This window comes from Rhincodon typus, chromosome 36 (assembly GCF_021869965.1).
Source record: "Rhincodon typus isolate 14 chromosome 36, sRhiTyp1.1, whole genome shotgun sequence".
NCBI classification, from domain to species: domain Eukaryota; kingdom Metazoa; phylum Chordata; class Chondrichthyes; order Orectolobiformes; family Rhincodontidae; genus Rhincodon; species Rhincodon typus.
In genome coordinates this window covers 2,088,572-2,109,064 of record NC_063367.1, presented here as the reverse complement: position 1 = coordinate 2,109,064, position 20,493 = coordinate 2,088,572, and the positions used below count along the sequence as shown (strand labels likewise).

Here is a 20,493-nt window from a genome sequence, read left to right as displayed (position 1 = left end):
ATTTACATAGCCCAGTATAATTTATTAACCATTCTGTCAACCTGCCCTCTCACTTCCAATGATTTTTGCAAATATACGTCTGCTTCATTCTTGCATTTGAGTGTTTGCCCCTCAATTTCCATTGTGTTGTGAAGCTTAATCACATCCTGTTCCAGAATACTAATTCTCAGTGACATTTATTTAAAACTCAGTTTTTAAGTGACATTCCCAGCATTACAGCTGGTAAATATGTGGAACCCGGATTGAGTGTTCAAACTGTACAATGCAAATGACACAACCAAAATGGGTGCAAGGTGACAACAAATCAGCGTGTGGAGGGAGGACATTTTTGTGGATTTTCAGTCCTATTCGTGATATAACATTCTCATTATCATCCAAAATATCATCAGTGATGCTGTGCGGTTTAAAGGAGATTAATGCTCTGCTTTGGATCCTGGGGTCTACAGGCCAATCAGGTATAGAGGTCATTAGCAAGGTCAATTGTCTAGTATTATTACACAGAATGGGTCAAGGCACTGTTTTGGGATTGGACAAATGAAATTGTGGAGGAAGTTTAAGTGGTTTTGAGAGATAGGTCTACAGCTGGAATTGGACAAGCAGCAGAAATCCAGAATAAAGGGAGTGAAAAATGATGTTAAAAATATATATTAATAATTAGGAACTCAAAACATTAATACAATTCCAGGCTCTGGAATGTACAGGTTGAACTTATTCTAATAATTCTCCTTGTAGAGGGGTTCTTGTTCTCCTGGAAGCCAATGTGCCTGGGACTACACTGAAACAGGGTCTGCATCAAATGCAGTGGGACTTGCCTGTCTCAAACCAAATCTTTCCCACTGCATCTTTCCCCAGCGACCACAATTGACGGAGACACTTCCAGCCAGCTCTCCCAGTGCTCAGAAGATACTCTGCATTTTCAGGGTAAAGCAGAGCATTGTATCTCCCCATAACCAGCGATTGAGAAAACCTGCAAAGAACCAACAGAAACATGGCATTGCACTCCTCAGGGAGTAAAGGGATTACACTCTCAAAGCCTGAGAGGACATGGCCCCCAGCGCCAATGGGATCGTTACTCCCTAGCATCAGATATATTATGGATATGGCCACATCAAAGACATAATACCCATAATTCATGTCACTGAAGTCCAGAAACCCAGAGATATCCAGCTGCTGCTGTAGCTCAGTCGGGTCGGAGTGGTCAGCTGGTGTGTGAGCAGGCTGGACTAGAATGTTGGTGTGACTGAAGTCCCCATGATTCAGGCCTGGGAAAGAGATAAACATTGCAATGTTTTATCATCCATCACTGACGACAGGATTTCAATGACAATCCAGCATCACTCTCCCTTAATGATCTTGTTACACCACACTCACTTATTAAGGTATCAGACTTGCTCAGTCATCATGACACTCTCTTGTACCTGCCTCACTGTGAGCAATGCCACTGGAGGTCAGCGGTAATTATTTTGGAACTTTAATCCCAATGGGACACCAGATCATATGTCACAGGTTTTGTCAAGAGGAGGAGGGATCGAAAGCAAGAGAGCAGTAGAGGAGGAAAGGTTTGGGAAGAAAATTCCAGAGCTCAGGACTGAGAAGACATGGGTGTCCATGTTGGTGTGAAGAAAATCAGGACTGATCACAGTGAGGAGTGGGATTGAGCGGTCCAACTACCTTGCACCTATTAAGGCCTTTAATTAACCAGTGGCGAGTGGCCCATCAGAGGCATCCCTTTTCCCAGATTGGACCCCCATTGTCTTCACCCTGCTCCCTGAAAACCCTGGACCCAGACTTACCCAAGCTCCTCAGTGTTAGGGACTGCCTGCAATACCAACTGTGCCCACCATCCCATAAAGGCGCTACTGACACTACACAGCTCCTGACCAATTGGATTTATTTGCAGCTCTCTTAAAGCAGCACCCTCCTGACAAAAGGATGCCAGTCTCATCTTAAAGCAATCAATGCTCCTCCCAACCCCGTGTGATGTCTGTTGAGAAGCTGATGGGCTTCCCAGAGTTTTTAGCTGGGGATATTGGAACAGTAAGGATGTATAATAAACCAACTGAAGAGCCTACACCATGGCCCATCTCTCTCCATTTACCTAGATAATAAAAGTATATCAATCTGAGATTGAAAATGTACAATTAATCTCACATTAGTTGTCATTTGTGGAATAAATTTCCAAATTTCTACCACCCAAGTGTGTGTCACAGCGTGGACATACACATAAAAAAGTTTGCCGTGTGATGGAGATTCCCTTCTGCTTTTCTCTCAGTCCCACATGGAAACGATTCAGGTCTTCAGAGGTAGCCACACACTGGGTTTAGCCTATCACCAGCCTGTTTTAGGCTCAGCCTGATATTCGATTCCATTGACTGTGGTTTTTCTGAAAAGCAAATCAGCGGTATAACAGACAGAACACCAATTCTAAAGGCTTTGTGCCAAAACTTGTTCCTACCCCATAGGTTTCTGGGCCAAGAGGATGACAACTTACTCTGACAAAACTTGCAAAGGTTTGAAAGTATCTGATCCTGGAATTGCTGAATAATTCGCTCCACAATTTGGCGATCGCTTCCCTCTCCCAGTGTGTAAAGATACTTGTTCAGCAAGTGAATGTTTGATAGCTTCCAGAGGAAACCCGGCTGGTGCAAACTCTCAGGATAGGATGTTGGAATTCCTGCTAATGAGAGAAATCCATTACCCTCTCCCACCCAATACTTCCAACAGGCTGTTTGATCACAATCTGTCTTTGGGATCTCCCAGCCACAAAACTAGGAAAGCTTATGAATAACGTGTACTGGACCGATTTGTATTGTACACTCAAAAAAGAGCACTAGGATGACCAGCCCATCCATTTCCAAGTATAACTTTTATTCACTTGTGGGACATGGACATCACTGGCTCGCCAGCATTTATTGCCTGTCCCTGGTTACCCTTGAGTTGCTTGGTGTTTCCTGATCTCACCACCTGGGTTGCTGTGGAATTCTGCTCCCTGCACAACCCAGCCCCACAGTCAGATCTGGACAATGTTCTCCACTGACCTGAGAGACTGGAAGTTATGAGGTTTGGCCAAGATGGACATCTCCCTGTGCTCGAGGTGAAGCAAAAGCCCACTGCCAGACAATCAAGGTACCTGTTCCTCAACCAACAGCTGGATGGATCATTTCGGACAACAACCCGCAGTTTTTGTCTATCTGCATGTTACTGGGTTGATTTGATGCCTGGTGTCTGTCACAAGGGACTGGAATATGTGAGGTGGGTTCCTGTATTTATTCAGGGTGAGCTCACAGACAACAATTACATTTCAGTGTCAACAGACAGTCCCATTATTCCATTCTGATTTGTTTTGATTCATTTGAATGTCTCTTACCAGATATCCTACAGCGTTCTGATGAGGGGTAGAGCACAAAGCTGTATCTGTCCACACAATCTTTACCACCCAGCATCCCCAGCCACTCAAAAAGGGAGCCACCTTTCTAGGAACATTATTTAGTCGTTGCTGCTTAGATGTGTACCTGCTCTGGTGAGGTGTTGACTGGAGCCTGAGATGGCATATGTTCAGCCTGGGAGGGTGGGCATCATGGGGATGAGGGCAATCAGGGGAGGCAATGGCCTAGCAATATTATCATTGGGCTGTTGACCCAGAGATCCAGGTAATGTTCTGGGGACACTGATTCAAATCCTGCCATGGCAGATGGTGGAATTTGAATTATTTAAAAGTCTGGAATTAAGGGTCTAATGACGATCATGAAATCGTTGTCGATTATTGGAAAAGCTTATCAGGTTTATTAATGTCCTTTAGGGAAGGAAACTGCCATCCTGACCTGGTCTGGACTACATGTGACTCCAGACCCACAGCAACGTGTTTGACTCTTAACTGCCCTCTGGGATGGGCAATGAATGTTGGCCCAACCAGTGATGCCCTCATCCCGTGAATGAATAAATTTTTAAAAATTGGGCATACATTATGAAAAAAGTGTGAGAGCAGAAAAGTGCTTGAGAGGAGCTGAACATGGAATTGGAAAGGAAATATTGGAAGGGATAAGAGTGAGATGAGAGAGAAGGAAGGGCATGAAATGGGTATTTAATGAAGCGCTGTTAGACAATAAGACATAGGAACATAAGAAGACCATTCAGCCCAAATCGAGTCTGCTGTGCCATTAATTGAAATCATTGCTGATTGGATAATCCTCAACTCTACTTTCCTGCCTTTACTCTGTAACCCTCAAATCCATTACTGATGAAAAATCTGTCTCACTCAGCCAAAAATACACTTAATAACACAGCCTCAACAGCCCTCTGCAGTAGAGAATATCACAGATTCATTACCCTCTGAGAGAAGGAATTCTTCCTCATCTCCATCTCATATGGGCAACTCCTTACTCTGAAATTATGCCCTCTGATCGTAAAGTCTCCAACAAGGGGAAACAATCTTCCCATGTCCACTCTGTTAAGTCTTCAAAGAATCTGGTAAATTTCAATAAGATCACCTGTCATTCTTCTAAACTCCAATGAGTACAGGCCCAACCTACTCAACCTTTCTTCATAAGATATCCGTCCATAACTGGGATCAGCCTAGTGAATCTTCTCTGGATTGCTTCCCATGATGATATATCTTTCTTTAGATAAGGGACCAACATTGTTCACAGTATTCCATCTGTGGTCTGACTTGTGCTTTGTATAGTTTTAGCAAAACTTCCCTACTTCCATACTTCATTCCCTGTGAAATAAAGGCCAACATTCCATTTGCATTCCCTATTACCCACTGAACTTGGATGCTAGTTTTTTGTGATTCATGGACGAGGACTTCCAAATCCCTCTGTTCTCCAGTTTTCTACAGTCTTTCTCCATTGAAATAACATTCAGTTCCTCTGTCATTCCTGCTGAGGTGCTTAACCTTACATTTCCCCACATTGTACTCCATTTATCAAGTTTTGCCCATTCACTTAACCTGTCTATATCTCTCTGCAGACTCATTGTGTCATTTTCACCACTTACCTTCCAAGGCTATTTTTGTGTCATCTGCAGACTTGGCAATAGTACATACATTTTCTTCATCCACGTATTTAATATATATTGTGAATATTTGGAGTTCCAGCACTGTGAGTTCTTATCTTATTAAGTAGCCTGATGTGTAGTACCTTATCAAACACCTGCCTAAAAGGCCCAATATGTTATATCCACTTTATCTACCTCTTATCACCTCTTCAAAGAATTCTAACATATTTCTCAGGTATGATTTGCCCATCATGAAGTCATGCTGACTCTGTCTGGTTGTATTATATATTTCTAAATACTCTGCTTTTACATCCTTTATTCTAACGTTTTCCCAAAACAGACATTAAGTTAACTGGCCAATAGTTACCTGTTGTTTGTGTCCTCCCTTTTTAAATCAAAGTGTTACATTGGCAGTTTTCCAATCCTTTGGGATTTTTCCAGAATCTAAGATACTTGGAAGATTACTACCAGTGCATCCACTATCTCTGTAACTATTTCCTTTAATATCCTAGGATGCATCCCAACAGGTCCAGGGGACATATCAGTCTTTAGCCCTATCATTTTCCTTAGCACATCTGGCGATAGTTATGTATTTATTTCATTTCAGTCCAAAGATGTGCAGGCTAGGTGGTTTGGCCATGCTAAATTGCCTGTGGTGTTCAGGGATGTGTAGATTAGGTGAATTATAGGGAAATGGGTCTGGGTGGGATGCTCCGAGTGTCGGTGTGGACTTGTTGGGCCGAAGGATCTGTTTCCACACTATAGGGATTCTATGATCTATGATTCTATGATCTTCTATTCAATATCTTCCTTTTGCCCTTGAATATTTAGTAATTTTGGCACACTGTTATTGTCTTCTACTGTGAAGACTGATGCAAAGTGTTTATTCAACTCCTTTGTCAATTCTTGATTCTTCATTATTATTTCCTCAGCCTTGTTCTCTAAGGGGCCTACTTTGGCTTCTCTCTTCCTTTTGATATATTCAAAGACACTCTTGCTGTCCATTTTGATATTACTTGCAAGTTTGCCCTCAAAGTTCCCTTTTATTTTGTAATTGATCTCTTCAATTGGAATAGATCAGAGCTGCTTTGAAACATCTTTAGCCTAACAGCACAAACCCATGATGAAGGCATTGTTTAAAATATTTTCTCATTTGATGTGTTCTGTGTGCAGCATAAGGGTTATTCTAATATTCTAAACATTAAATCAGCAGAGAGTCTGAATCATCTCTGGGCAAGATGACAGAAGAGTAAGACGCTCCAACTGGAGCTCCTCTGCTCCACCTGTTCTTTTTCCTTCTTTTTCCCCTTCGAATGGAGAAGCTGGCGAGCCCTGGAGACCAGTCCTGGAGCAGTGGCCAGTGTGGGGAAGCAGTTCCAGGTGAATGTCAGCACAGGGAGCGAGTCCCGGCAGAGGCCAGAGATAGGGAGCAGTCCGGGAGGAAACTTACCTTGCGGCAGCTGAGAGTCAGTGAGGAATGGACTGGAGGCTTAGGGCGGAGCGGGGACAGTTGTTAGACTGGGGCCTGGCGTGGGCGGTCAGACCACATGCGAAAACCTCTGCGCTCAGCTACTGCAATGTAATGTTTATTTGAATTTTTTTAATCTGTCAATCCTTTAACTATGCCTTATTTCTAACTTACTCTTTAAACACTGTAAAGTATTGCAACTACTTTTCATTTTTGTTCCTCTTTTGTATCCATGATTTGTACCTTGGTACTTGTGCCTAAGATGGCACCATAACAGGCGATATTGTAAAATTTTTCACTGTACTCCTGTACTTATGTACTTGAGTACATGTCTCAACAAAGGTTATTTTATTATATTTTCTTTTCTGACTTTTGCAACAAAAATTTATCCCTCGTGTTTTATCTGGTTTCTGCTGGTTTATTCTTGATGGATGACAATAAGGCACCAGATCCCATTGCCAATGTCTCCCAATGCAGCATTGTCTATTTTTCCCCTGTCATTCTCTACATCAAGAGAAATCTGCAAGTGGCTTACACCAAAATCATCTTATTGTCGTGATTCAGGATATAGCCACCAACCAGGGCCTTGAACTGCAGGAAAATTGTCCTTATGTGGGGGTATCTTGGAATTTTCAGCCCTTCTAAAAGAACACTTCATAAATTTGTAACAACCGAAACTTTCCCAGAACCAGAAATGGGTGATTCAGACTCTCTGCTGATTTGATATTTTGCATAACCTTATCCTAACAGTCCCCATTGAATGAGGAAAGATTTTTTAAAACCCCCACATAATGGATTTTGCACTGATCTGTTCAAAATGGAGCGAGTATTGATCTAAACTACACAGGTTGATCTGTGTCACAGATTCCCTCAGTCTTATTCACAAACTTTTATAAAGGCAATGGTGGAGGCAAAACACATCAACTTAGTGCAAGTGCCTGGTTCGGAACATTCGTGGGAGTGTATTTTCCGAGTCTTTGCTCGCTCGTTGATGTTTTGAAACATCTAGCAGTGAACCATTCGTGTTATAAAGGTCTGAGAATGAGTGGTACACCTAGGAGGGCTAATAGTACCAATTCACCCAGAAAGAAGATTCACCATTTATTTGGGACAAGGAGCAATGAGCCGTTCTGGTCAGTTATCCGAGGACAGTAACATCATTTGATGTGCCATTTATTGCAGTTACTCACTACCATTACTTACTTCTTTATTAACAACAAAACATTTAACAGTAGCCATTAAACATGAATTGTTAATCATAGCAATTGAATATTAAACATCAACCACCAATAAATATATAGAAAAAGGACACACCTCATTTATCAGCTTGCCCTCGAACATTGCACTGTACCCTGACACCAAGGGCAAACACTCATTGCTCATGGAGTGAAGCCAAATTAAATTTGCTATCTTTACTTGTTGCTAAATATTTGCATTAAAGAGGTGGTTAGTATCAATGTATCCTGTACAATGATCTTATATCGCTGGATTTGACTTACTGCAAGCACCTGGTTCATTCAAGCGAGAGTTTGACCAGCCTTGTGCAAGATCTGAAGACCTATAGATATTTTAGACAATGAAATTCCAGGAGGGTAGGTCAGTAACCGGACCATGTGGGTCTCAGATTCTTCCACACAGTCTGTAAAAGATGAGAACACAGTGTTCTTGTTAAGTAAGCTGTCATTTTGAAGTTGAATTATATCAATAGGTTCTAATTTCTAATCAGTTACAGCATTTACAAGGGTATGACAAAAGTGATTTTCATATGTCACAGCATCACAGAACTGTTATGGAGTAGAAGGAAGCCATTCAGCCCATTGGGCCTGCATCAGTTCTATAACTGAGTGCCAATCTCCTGCTTTTACCTCATATTCCTGAACACCAATTTATTATCCAATGCCCTCTTGAATGTCTCAATGGAACCTGCCTCCATCACATTTCCAGGCAGTGCCTTCCCTATCCTAACCAACCATTGTATGAAAAAGATTTTTCTCATCTCACCATTGCCTTGGTGTACGCATCATTTTAAATCTATGCCCTCATTATTTTTTTCTTTTACGAGTGGAAACAGCCAAATCATGATTTTGAAAATTTCTATCAAATTTCCTCTCAACCTTCTTTCCTCCAAGAAGAACAGTCCCAACTTTTTCAATCTACCCTCATAACTGCAGTTTCTCAGTCCTGGAATCATTGTTAAATCACTTCTGCATTCTCTCCAGTGCATTCACATATTTTCTATAATATGGCTCCCACAACTGTATACAGTACTGCAGCTGAGGTCTAACAAATGTTTGCTCTTGTACTCTGTACTCTGATTAATAAAGTGAGAACACGGCATGTTTTATTAATTGTTGTCTCCATTTGTCCTTCCACCCTCAATGTTCTATGCACATAGATGCACACAGGTTCCTCTGCTCCTTTTCCCCTTTAGAATTGTACCCCTACTATATATTTTCTATCAGAGATTTTCCAACCAAAGTCCATCATCTCACACTTCACTGCATTGAACCTCATCTGCCAGCTATCCACCCGTTCCTTTTGGAGTTCCACACTGTCCTCCTCATGGTTTACAATTCTTACAAGTTTTGTGTGATCTGTAAACTTTGAAATTGTCTGCTTCACTCCAGGATCTCGATCATTACTATATATCAGGGCAAAGCAAAAGTCCCAAAACCATCCCCCAGGGGATTACAAATCTTCCTCCAGCCTGAAAAATATCCATTGACCATTGTTTGCTATCACCACTATGTCCATTTGCTACGACCCTTTTATATCATATCCTCATAAGTCTGTTGTATTCTACTGGAACACACTTAAACACCTTTGGAAATCCAGTACACCACATCAACAACATTATCCTCATGAACACTTCCTCTTTCTATTTTAAAAAGTGTGTGTGACTGGTCAACTGTCACCTGAACTCAGCCACCAAGAATTAATACCGACCAATAGTCTCCAAAGACATAATCTTGCCATCAATGTTTGGGATAGGTATGGGTGAATGGAATCCTTTTTCGTTCACAAATATCATGGCTAGTGTTTGTGCTTCGATCAAATCAGCGTCTTCACTGCCGACGGTGTTCATCACTTTGAGGACGTAGCTCTGACTGTGATCTCTAGTCGCCTGGTTCTCAGACACCAGGATATGGAAGTTCTGGTCATCGTAACTGAGCATTGGTTGGACACTGGAGACCTTCAGACCATACAACCACTCGGCCAACTCAACAACTTGAGCCTCTGTCAGCGCAGGTTTGAGGAGGACGTCTGAGAAATATCAATTTAACAAAGCAAATTAAATAAGGGAATGGGATTCACCAATGAATATAACTGATTCTAAACAACGTCTTCTGCTGGAAACATCAATCATCATCGGTAGGTGTTGTTAGAGTATTTTTGAAGAATTGCTAAAGTTCACAGTCTTCCATCAACACTATTATTGTGTAAGTGTTGAAGCAGCTAGCTCTCTATGTTACTGGCATAACAACTGTCTTTTCAAGGTATGCAGGTAGAGAAACAATTATCCCTGGAACATACTGAGTTTCCCATGGAATTGAAGACTTAACCTTATCATTGTTGAACCATGTACTGAAAAGTTAAGAATGTGCCCTGGCTTACTGAGTGTCCCTTACAATAGAAGATGTGAGACACCTGCTTGTTCCATCACTTCTAAGAGAGACTTCAGTGTGTACAGAGATTCCCTACCATGTGTGGTGGAACCCCATGAGTGCACAACAGGTCAAATTGCCATTCAGGTCTATTTACATGTAGAGATACACAAAAATATATGGAAGGACATGACAGAATAAAATGCCAAACTTTTGCTATCTATAGCATATAAGTTTGGCTATCTATTTTCAAAATACCCTGTTTTTATTGTTGCTACACATAGCATTGGAAGAACAATCATGTGTTTATAATCTATCTACATAGAGGGGCAGCACAGTGGCACAGTGGTTAGCACTACAGCCTCACAGCGCCACGGACCCGGGTTCGATTCCAGCCTCGGGCGACTGTCTATATAGAGTTTGCACATTCTCCCTGTGTCTGCGTGGGTTTCCTCCGGGTGCTCCCGTTTCCTCCCACATTCCAAAGATGTGCAGGTTAGGTGGATTGGCCGTGCTAAATTTCTCGTAGTGTTCAGGGAGGTAGAGGGTGTGTATTAGATGGGTCATAGGGGGATGGGTCTGGGTGGGATGCTTTGAGGTTCGGTGTGGACTTGTTGGGCCTGTTTCCACACTGTAGGGATTTGACGATTCTATGATGACTGCTCATTCTACAATGACTGTGCAAGACCATCCACCTACAGATACAGCAAATCAGCTAAGTAGCTATAGGGAGCTTATGTTACATAATACATTACATTATTATTACAACATATGTAATGAAAACAAAGAACAGTAGCAGCATAGGAACAGGTCTTTTGACCCACTCATAATAACACTCAACACTGCAGCCCCACCCCTCCACCCCCAAGGAAGCGTCCTCAGTCCTCTACTGTTATCCCTGTACACCTATGACTGTGTGGCGAAGTTCCAAACAAACACCATTACAACACCACCGTAGTGGGACGGATATCTGACAACAATGAGCCAAACTACAATAGGGAGATAGAGGGCTTGGTGACATGATGCAATGAAAACAATCTGTCTCTCAATGTTGGCAAAACTAAAGAACTGATCATCGACTTCAGAAAGAAAGGAGGAGAACGTGCGCTCATTTACCTCAATGGAACTGAGGCTGAGAGGGTGAAGAGCGACAAGTTCCTCTTAGAGACAATAACCAATAACCTGTCCTGGACTTCCCATGTACATGTGATAGTCAAGAAGGCACAACAACGCCTCTTCTTCATCAGGCAGCTCAGGAAATTTGGCACGTCCATAAGGTCCATTACCAACTTCTAAAGATGCACCATTGAAAGCATACTGTCCGGGTGCATAATGGCCTGGTACGGCAACTGCTCTGCCCAGGACTGTAAGAAACTACAGAAGGTGGTGTGCACAGCCCAGACCATCACGTAAGCCAACCTTGCATCCATGGACTCTATTTACGTGGCTCACTGCCACAGAAAGGCTGCCAACATCATCAATGACCCATCGCACGCTGGTAATGATCTTCTACAACCTCTTTCGTCAGACAGAAGATACATTCAGGCTGCTTCTATTGTCCCAACTTAAAAAAGAACCCAAGGCCTGACAAGCTGGTTACTTATTGGATTAAATAGACAGCTTAGTGCCTGTATCTTAAAACCTCTCTTCAAAAAAACGCCGGCCAAATGCAACTCTTAAAGCCACAGTATCATCACAATTCCAAAAGTGGTCTATCTAAAGTTCCATACTGCTGCAGTATGACTTACTCATTTTATACTTTATGCCCAAACCAAAGAAAGCAAGCATGCAGTATGTCTTCTTGACCAACTTATCCACTTGACTTGCCACTTTCAGTGAATTATGAACCTGTGCACCGAGATCCCTCTAAACGGTGATGCTACAAAGGGTTCTGCCATTTACTATATGTTTCCCTCCTGCATTAGATCTTCCAAATACATCTCTTCACATTTGTCCAGATTAAACTGTGCCCGCCATTTTGCCACCCAGGTCTCCAGCATATCTATATCCCGCCCAGGCAATCATCCACACTCTCCAGAGATCCCCCAATTTTTGTGTCATCCATAAACTTATTAATCAAGCTGCTTCCATTCTCCTCCAAATCATTTATAAAATCACAAACTGCAGAGGTGCCATCACTGATCCATGCAGAGCACCACTGGTCAGATCTCCAGTCAGAAAAATACCATTCCACCACTATTCTATGTTATACAGGATGCTGGTGAAGCCTCTTCTGGAGTATTGTGTGCAGTTCTGGTTGTCTTATTATAGGAAGGATACGGTATTGTTAAACTAGAGAGGGTTCAGAAAAGATTTACCAGATTGTTGCCGGGAATGGAGATATAAAAGTAGACAGGAAAAACTGAGACTATTTTCACTGGAGCATGGGAGGTTGAGGGGTGACCTGATTGAAGTTTGTAAAATCATGAGGGGCATAGTTAAATGAATGACAAGCGTTTTTTCAGTAGGGTGGAGAAATTCACAACTAGGGGGTATATTTTTCAGGTGAGAGGAGAAAGATTTTAAAAAGACATGAGTGGCAACTTTTTTTACACAGAGAGTAGTTCATGTGTGGAATGAACTGCTAGAGAAATTGGTGGGTGCAGATACAGTTACAATGTTTAAAAAAAGATTTGGATAGATTCATCAATAGGAAAGATTGGGAGAGATATGGACCAGGTGGAGGCAGGTGGGACTAGTTTAATTTGGGATTACGTTGGAATGGTTGGACTGAAGGGTCTGTTTCCATGCTGTATGACTGACCCCGTTCCTCAGATATTTATCCTGCTGTTCACCCCCAGGTTAGCTCTGACTGACCCCACTCCTGAGATAATTATCCTGCTACTGCCGTTTTCCTCCAGGTTTTCTCTCCTTCACTCTGTTGCCATCACTTCTCAAACTGACATACAATTGAATAATGTTAATACTAATATATAGAGTCACAGTGTCATAGAGATGTACAGCACAGTAACAGGCCTTTGGTCCAACTTGTCCATGCTGACCAGTTATCCTAAACAAATCTAGTCCCATTTACCAGCATTTGGGCCATATCCCTCTAAATCCTTCCTAATCCTATACTCATCCAGATGCATTTTAAATGTTGTAATTGTGCCAGCCTCCACCACTTCCTCTGGCAGCTCGTTCTTTACGCGCATCACCCTCTGCATGAAAAAGTTGCACCTTATATCCATTTTAAATCTTTCCCCTCTCACCGTAAGCCTATGCTCTCTAGTTTTGGGCTCCTCCACCCTGGGAAAAGACCTTGTCTATTTACTCTATCCATGCCCCTCATGATTTTATAAACTCTTATAAGGTCACCCCTCAGCCTCTGACGGTCCAGGGGAAATAGCCCCAGCTTATTAGCAGTAAAATCTCAATAGCGAGGAAACAAATGCTACTGAGCAGACCTGCTGAAGGAACGTTGACCAGACAGGGCTAGAATATGTGGATAGAAGGTATTACAATTTAGGGAAACAGTGCTGTAGTGCTAATGTCACTGGACTAGTTAATTCAGAGGGCCAATTCCAATCAGGTGGCTCAGCTTTATTCAGTGGGAGATCAGTGCATGCAAACTTGGGCGATCTAAACAGAATGAGTTACCTTATAATAAATCTGAATCATTGCCCCTCTCTCCTTTGGTGGCTGAAAGCACCGAGCTCACCCAGACTCCATTTCCTTGGGAAACTGCCAACATTTAGGAATTTGTGGCACAGGTAAAGATCACCTTCTCCAGTCTGCATCACCCACATCTCATCCCAAGAAAAAGTCAAATAAGGCAATGTACGAGACAAGGCAATGAGAGTGAGTGAGCAATGGGTCACCAAATAGTCTATGTCTTACAACATAGAAAATGGTGGAGAATCTCAGCATGTCTGGCAGCATTTCTGGAGATGGAAAAAGAATTAACATTTTGAGTCCAATGTGACTTCTTCAGAACAGAACTTTAGCTAAAATTAACATGACTGTTCCCGACAATTCGCTCGAACTCAACATTGGGGTATTCAAATACAAAATCTCAAGGGAATCAGCCACCTGGCACTTGAGTTAAAAAAAAACAAAGATTTTAATTTGTTAGAGATAGTAAGAACTGCCAATGCTGGAGTCAGAGATAACACAGTGTGGAGCTGGAGGAACACAGCAGACCAGGCAGCATCAGAGAAGCAGGAAAGTTGACCTTTCAGGCCAGGACCCTTCTGCAGAAATGGCAGATGGGGAAGGGAGCTTAGAAATAAATAGAGAGAGGAGGGTCGGGCTGGAGAAGCTAGGTGGGATGGTGATAGGAGAGTGCAGGTAGGTAGTGGTGGGGATTGGTCAGTGCGGTGGGAGGAGCAGATAGGTGGGAGAGAAGATGGACGGGCTGTGTCAGGTCAGCGAGGCGGGGATGAGAGGGAAGGTTGGTCATGGGATGAAGCCGGGGGTGGGGAGATTTTGAAACTGGTAAAGTCCACATTGAGAGCATTGAGTTGTAGGCTCCCAAGGCGGAATATGAGGTGATGCTCCTTTTACTTTGTAATCTGGTTTTTCCAGTTTCCTGAATTTTAAATGATTAGTCCCAAGTGAGAACTTCTGTCTTGAATTCCAAGAAAATCAATGAATTAACATTTGTATAGTACGTTTTAGTAAATCATTTCACAAACAGCTTGCTAGGAACAGAAATGCAACAATAGTTAAATGTAACTTTTAAGGAGTGTCTGAGTGGAGACAGAGAAGTGTAGGGTCCAGACCTGAGTGTTGAAGCAACTGAAGGTGTGTTCCGGAAAGTGGCTAGTTTCACAGCTTTTCTCCCAACTCATCCCTGATCCTGTTAACAATTGGAAATCCAGATACCCTGATCTAATGTATCCCAGAATGTTGTGCAAAATAAGGGAGGAAGTTACAAGACCCCTTGTAGAAATATTTGCATCAGCTATAACTACAGGTGAGGTGCCTAATGACTGGAGGGTGGCTAATGTTGTACCTTTGTTTAAGAAAGGCTGTGAAGAGAAACTGGAGAACTATAGACCTGTGAGTCTGACTTCAATTGTGGGTAAATTGTTGGAGGTGATTATAGAAGATAGGATTTATAGACATTCAGAGAAACAAAAATTGATTAGGGATAGTCAGCATGGGTTTTTTGCGAGGGAATCATGTCTCAGAAAGTTGATTGAGTTTTTTCAGGAAGTTACCAAAAGGTTTAGTGACTGACAAGGTTCTGCATGGAAGACTGATAAGTAAAGTTAGGTCACATGGGATTCAGGGTGTGCTTACCAATTGGATACATAATTGGCTTAATGGCAGGAGACAGAGAGTAATGGTGGAGGGTTGCTTTTCTGATTGGAGGACTGTGATCAGTGGTGTTCCACAGGGATCTGTTCTAGGTCTTCTTTTGTTTGTCATTTATATAAATGATTTTGATAAGAATATAGAGGCATGATTAGTAAGTTTGCAGATGACACCAAAATTGGTGGCATAGTAAGACCGTGAAAAAAGTTTTCTAAGATTACCAAAGGGATCTTGATCAAATGGGCTGAAAAATGGCAGATGGAGTTCAACCTGGATAAATGCAAGGTATTGCATTTTGGTACAACAAACAAGGGTAGGGCTTATACAATTAATGGGAGGGCCTCGAGTAGTGTTGTGAAACAAAGGGACTTTGGGGTGCAGGGACATAATTCTTTAAAGTTTGCATCACACATAGACAAGATGATTAAAAAGGCATTTGCCAAACTTGCCTTCATTGCTCAGTCCTTTGAGTATAGGAGTTGGGGCATTATGTTGAGGTTGTACAGAATATTGGTGAGGCCTCTTCTGGAAAACTGTGTCTAGTTCTGGTCACCCAGTTATAGGAAGGATCTTATCAAGCTGGAGAGGATTCAGAAGAAATTTACTGGTATGCTGCCAGGAATGGAAGGTTTGAGTTATAAGGAAAGGCTGGATAGGCTGGAACTTTCTTCACTGAGCATAGGAGGTTGAGAGGTGACCTGATAGAAATTTATAAAATAGTGAGAGGTATAGGTAGAGTTGATGGCCGTTGTCTTTTCCCTAAGATGGGGAATTTCAAGACTGGGGACACATTTTTAAGGTGAGAGGAGAGAAATATAAAAAAAACACGAGGCAATTTTTTTACAAAGAGGGTGGTTCGCATGTCACATGAACTTCCTGAGGAAGTGGTAGATGCGGATACAATTACAACGTCTAAAAGATACTTGGATGGATATATGAGCAGGAAAGATTTGGAGGGATATGGGCCGGGAACAGGCAGGCAGGGCTAGTTTAGTTCGGGATAATTTTCGGCATGGACTGGTTGGACCGAAGGGCCTGTTTCCATCCTGTATGACTCTATGAGTCTAATATTAGAGTCAGATTCTTTCCCCAAGATTTCACCAATCAATTAATTTAATGATATTAAGCACCTTCAGTGCAAGATGTACTGTAATAAGCTTATAAGGACTACCAAATCACCATGGTGTTGAGGTTGGTGACAATATTGGAGAAGTGCAGGGAGCAGCACCAAGCATACCTGACAATGAGATATTCAACCGGTTGAAGCTGCAACGTAGCACAACTTGCCTGCCAAATAGTGAAATCATTGTTCCAGAGACCGAGCTAAATTATCCCACAGCCAATGAATCAGACACAAGCTCTGCAGTGCTATCAACTGGCTTCCATTCAAGATGGCGGCGGAGTAAGCAGCGCAGCATTTGAGCTCCTAACCTCAGGAGCTCATCTGCTCCATCCAATTTTCCTTTTTTATGGCCTATTCCGTTTTCGTTTTTTGTTTACTTACCTTCTTGTGGTGAGCTTGGGCAGCAGTGGCAAGGAGTACAGCACATCGGAGGAAAATTTGTGTCCCTCGTGTCGGTGGGATGGAGGAGAGTGTGGGCCCAGCGAGTGTCCCAGCAGCATGGACAGCGATTGCTTTAGCATGGTGGGCCCAACGTTGAGTTAGAGCCCAGTTCAGGACCTGGAAGCTTCTACAGCGGCTGCATTGTAGAGATTGGCCCAGCGTGGTCTCATGGCGGTGACAATTTCGGTAAAGACAAGATGTCGCTGAAAAGTGGTGACCCTGTTCCAGCAGCAGTAGCACAGCAAAGGGACACAAGGCTGGCCAACTGTTTCGTGCTGGTGTTGGACTCAGCATCGGGGTGAAAGAGCCCAGATCCATGGCTAACAAGAAGGACTGTAATGTGGTACTTTTAATTTCATTTATTTCAGTGTTTTAAGATGGTGCCTGAAGGTGGTCACATTACACAACACCCTTCACTGTATTTATAACAAATACATGTAACAAGTATGCGTGACACTAAATAGATTAATCAATTGCTGTGTCAATGACGGTAGACAATTGAACAATTCACCTGAGGAAGAGGCTTCCAAATATCCCAATCCTCAATAATGGGGGTGGTGCCACAGCATGAGTGCAAAACAGAAGGCTGAAGTATTTACCAAAATCTATGCTCACTGGTATCACAGATGACCACTCTTCAAACAATTTGATCTACTCCACGTGCATTCACTCCACATGATGCTGCTTGGCCTGCTGTGTTATCTCAGATTCTCCAGCATCTGCAGTTCCTACTATCTCTGAAGGCACTGGATTGCTGAATTCCTCACTATTAATATCCTGGAGATTATCACTGACCAGAAACTGAACCAAACTGGGCATAATGAATACCGTGGATACAAAAGCAGGTCAGAGGCTAGGAACACTGCGAGTAACTCACCCTCTGACTCACCAAAGTCAGTCCACCATCTAAAAGGCACAAATCAGGAAAGATATTCAAAACTTGGTCAAAGAAGTGAGTTGGAGTACTGTTAAACTGTTAAAATGGAGCATCTTGTCTGTGACTAATACTGACTCCTCACTCTGAGGTAACCCAGTTCCCTAAATATTCTTCCCTTCGGAGGAGAAGGTCTTTACAACCTTCCTATACCAAGGACTTTACAGATCTGCCCAAAACTCAAAGGGAAAATCTTAAAAAAAAAGCTCTTTCTGTGAACTATGGGTGTTTCCCTTTTTCATTGTTGGTCACAAAACTCATTATTTCTAAAGCTTGGCCTCAAAAAATAGCTTTAAAAGAAATCACCATGGCTACAGAAATACTTACAAGTTTGTGATTAATTCCAGACACTCGGAAAAACCCATGTCTCCTACAAGTTTAAGAATTTAAGAACCCAAACTTCCAATAAATAGCACCAAATACATAGATCCAACAGTTACATCACACTTTACAGCTAAGATTGGAAAAGTACAGAAAACCAGACTAAAGTGAGTAAAAAATAATTTAAAATATTATCTTAAAATTTTGAAAAGAGACACGAAGTTGAAGATTTAATCTTGCACTCATCAGAACTGGAATGCATGAAGACAGATTTGGAAAGGGAACCCCCACCTATACAACATAAGAAGACAGTGTTGACTGGTTGTCCTATGGTTGGCATGGAGATGCAGCAAGGGCTGTTAACTGACAATCTAAAACACAAAGAACTGCAGATATTGGAAATCTGAAACAAAAACAGAAAGTGCTGGAGAGACTCAACAGGTCCAGCAGTATCTGTAGAGAGAAAACGGAGTTAATGTTGAGTCCAGTGACCCTTCATTAGAGCTGAAAATAGCTAGGAATGGGTGGTACCTATGCTGATAGGGAAAGATTGTGCGATCGAGGAAAGTGAATAGAGTACATGGAGAGAGAGGGAGAGGGAGAGTTAGGAAAAAAAAGGGGACAGGCAAACAAAGAAATTGCTGATGATAAGCTGAGAGAGAGAGAGATAAGTTGGCCAAATGGGCAGACATCTGTCAGATGAATTTCGATACAGAGAAATATGAGGTAAAGCATTTTGGTAGAAGAAACACGGAGAGATAATACAGGCTTAATGATACAATTCTGAGGGGAGTAAAGGAGCAGAGGGACCTCGGGGTTCATGTTTATGATTGTTTGAAAGTGGCCTTACTAAAATCCATGTAGACAATATCCAATGCTCTACCTTCATTAATCGCCTTTGTCACCTCCTCGAAAAATTCAATCAAGTTAGTAAGACATGACCTGCCATGTACAAAGGCATGCTGACCATCCCTAATTAGGCCATGCTTTTCCAAATATGCGTAAATTTCATCCCTAAGAATTCTCTCCAAAGGCTTCCCAACCACCGAAGTGAGACTCACCACTCATTAGTTCCTTGGATTATCCTTATTTTCCTTCTTGAACAGAGGATCAACATTAGCTTCTCACCAGTCCTCTGGCACCTCTCCAGTGGCTCAGTGGCTAACGTATACAAAGGTCCTGTTTTGCATGGGTAGCTCCAAACACAGCCAACCCATTTGCAACATCGTGTTAGGATCCAACCCAGCATTTATTTCTCTCATCTTATCATCAGCAATCTCTTTGTTTGCCTAGTCCACTCCCTCCCTCTTACTTTCTCTCTCTGTGCTCCATCTTCTTGTCCTCCAAGCATTGCCTCCTCTGCCATCTCTAACTCCGTCATCAGCATAAATACTACCCTTTCTCAACTATTTTCAGTTCTGATGTAGAGTCACTGGACTTGGAAATTTGCATTTGCTTTTCTCTCTAGAAATGCTGCCCGACCTGCTGAGTTTCTTCAGCATTTACTGTTTTTGTAACTATCAATCCTGATTAGGTGATTAAACTCATACCAGACAAGTAGACTCTGAATGCTGAGTGTGTTGCCATGGGGAAAGCAGTAGGGATTAAATTCTCTCTAATGCTTTCCTCAATGAAAGGAATGCAATGTATGGATAAATCTTTCCTGCCTACACAGAACATTGATGCATTTAACATTAAATCATTAATACAATTCCAGGCTCTGGATGAACTTATTCTAATAATTCTCCTTGTAAAGGGGTTCTCGTTCTCCTAGGAGCCAATGTGCCTGGGACTACACTGAAACAGGGTCTGCATCAAATGCAGTGGGACTTGCCTGTCTCAAACCAAATCTTTCCTATTGCCTGTTTTCCCAGCGACCACAATTGGCGGAGACACTTTCAGCCAGCTCTCCCAGTGCTCAGAAGATACTCTGCATTTTCAGGGTAAAGCAAAGCATTGTATCTCCCCATAACCAGCGATTGAGAAAACCTGCAAAGAACCAACAGAAACATGGCGTTGTGCTCCTCAGGGAGTAAAGGGATTACACTCTCAAAGCCTGAGAGGACATGGCCCCCAGCGCCGACGGGATCGTTACTCCCCAGCATCAAATACATTATGGATATGGCCACATCAAAGACATAATACCCATAATTCATGTCACTGAAGTCCAGTAAGCCAGAGATATCCAACTGCTGCTGTAGCTCAGTCGGGTTGGAGTGGTCAGCTGGTGTGTGAACAGGCTGGACTAGAATGTTGGTGTGACTGAAGTCCCCATGATTCAGGCCTGGGAAAGAGACAAACATTGCAATGTTTTATCATCCATCACTGACGACAGGATTTCAAT

General features: G+C 42.4%; 1 protein-coding gene and 2 pseudogenes across 3 annotated transcripts in view; 1 reads left to right on the top strand and 2 right to left on the bottom strand.

Annotated features, from left to right (window-relative positions):
- The window catches only part of LOC109925458 (hydroxylysine kinase-like), a 75,484-nt gene that overhangs the window by 5,441 nt on the left and 49,550 nt on the right, over nucleotides 1–20,493 (top strand). The gene's annotated exons all lie outside the window — the stretch shown is intronic.
- LOC109920998 lies at nucleotides 793–11,820 on the bottom strand (annotated as a pseudogene).
- LOC109921001 overlaps nucleotides 19,964–20,493 on the bottom strand; it is a 12,454-nt pseudogene continuing 11,924 nt past the window's right edge.